The sequence below is a fragment of the Austrofundulus limnaeus genome, unplaced genomic scaffold (genome assembly GCF_001266775.1).
Source record: "Austrofundulus limnaeus strain Quisiro unplaced genomic scaffold, Austrofundulus_limnaeus-1.0 Scaffold464, whole genome shotgun sequence".
In the NCBI taxonomy this organism is placed as follows: Eukaryota; Metazoa; Chordata; class Actinopteri; order Cyprinodontiformes; family Rivulidae; genus Austrofundulus; species Austrofundulus limnaeus.
Window position 1 is genome coordinate 391617 of NW_013952866.1, and position 1856 is coordinate 393472.

Here is a 1856-nt window from a genome sequence, read left to right on the forward strand (position 1 = left end):
GTATTAATTAAGGTGTAAAAGTCTAAAAAATTAAGGCCGCCTTTATCGTATGAGTTCATGATTACTGATTTTTTAATATAATGTTTGTTTGTTATTCCAAATATAGTTAAATAGCATCTTATCGATGTCTTTAGAGACCTTTTTGTTAACATCTAGAGACAAGGCTGCATGAGACGAGATATTCCCTCAGCTTTAGTTAGTAAAACTCTACCTCTCAAAGATAAGTCTCTTTGTAGAAACTGGTTAAATTATTTTTTTGGGATTTGTCAATAATAGAATAAAAACTCATGTTGCTTCTGGTATTTTGTTCTTTTGTGGCGTACATTTGCATTTGTGCAAAAACTATGTGTATCTGTACCTATTAAACTATTTGATTTTAGTTTGGTCATATCAGTCAGAAACAAAATGTTTATTGTAAAACAGCAAAAGGCTAGTCAAGGCCGGCGGTGAGGAAGGGGAGAGAAGAAACTTAGAGGTTCTGTAACTCACTGTAGCAATCAATTGAAAAGTCACCACCATCGGACCAACCGAGAAACACTTTGATTCCGACAGCTTATATAGCACTGTCGTAAAAATTACATCTGCTTTATGGTTTAAATATTTTGTAATTACGTCAGAACAAAACTGGTACAAAATTTTTTAAGTAAATTTACGAAATGTGTCAATTAAAAGCATAAAAAACGTGCTTTTTTGGTTTAAAACTATTCTTGTGCCGCACAGCATGCTGGGAAATACATGACGTCACAGAAACTCTGCGACAGTGCGCATGCGCTGTAACAATAAATCGCAGCTGTGATTAAATAGTTTTAGCTGAAGGAATATTACAAATAAAATTATCTTTTAACATAATCTTAAAACATGCGGGCTAGTCGATAAGAACAGGAAAATTAGCTTTATTTGGCATTTAAAGCAATTTTTAAACATTTTTTAAACAGCCTGTTTATCGGTTGAAGAACTGGGCATCATGTTTTATGGACACCTCGTTGAAGATCTCCACAGATGGTCTACAAGAAGAAAGGAGGTAAGTTTAAATCCTCTGTTTTATTTTGAAATGTTGTTGAGAACCACACCAACTCAGACTAAAGACAGTTATTCATTTTTAAAATCACTCAAGTAGTCTATTTTTAATATTATGAACACTTCATAAATTTAGACTTTTACATGTCTCTTGTGGAGGGCATTAACACGTTTTAAAGCGTCAAACACGGTAAATAAAAAAGTGGAGGGAAAACAATTTCTCTCATGGACAGTAGGTGGCGGTGTGCACCTCTGAGCTGTTTGCGATCCGCCATTAAGAGAAGAAGAAGAAGAAGAAGAAGAAGAAGAAGAAGAAGAAGAAACTTTAAAGGTAAATATTTATATTTTAACCTTACCACATTTTACTACATCATTTCTTACATTGCCAACGTCATACGCGTATAAAACATTTTGAATTTCACGTTTTAATCGAATAAGAACTCCTGCTAATCGCGCCATGTTTAAGAGCTAACGCTAACTGCGCTATGTTATGCTAGCTATGCTAATGGTTAGCCTGATAGTTTTTAGCACGTTTAAACGCGTGTTTATACTGAGATTATGGCTTTTGTTGTGTTATTCTGAACTAGGATGAAATATTGTGACATTTTGAAATGTTTTAAAGTTTCTGCACTATTATATAACGATAGTTAGAGTTGGTTTTATCAGAGTAAAGGTGATGTAGACTTGCAGACGTGCTGAAAGTTATTATTTTCATCATTTCTAGTTTTCCTGAAGGGTTTATTTAGTCTGTGGGGCCAGAATTCAGTCTGGGTTGTCAGGTAATTAAATTAAAATCCAGTATATTTATTTAAAAAAATGCCAAAACATGACAATTATTG

The 1856-nt window shown here is 33.6% G+C and overlaps 1 long non-coding RNA gene across 1 annotated transcript in view; it reads left to right on the forward strand.

Annotated features, from left to right (window-relative positions):
- Positions 1 to 787: 787 nt before the first annotated feature.
- Positions 788 to 1856, forward strand: part of LOC106529758 (uncharacterized) — a 21833-nt gene continuing 20764 nt past the window's right edge. Inside the window, exon 1 of the long non-coding RNA XR_001311676.1 lies at positions 788 to 1021. This is a non-coding gene — a long non-coding RNA (uncharacterized LOC106529758). The remainder of the gene's footprint in view (positions 1022 to 1856) is intronic.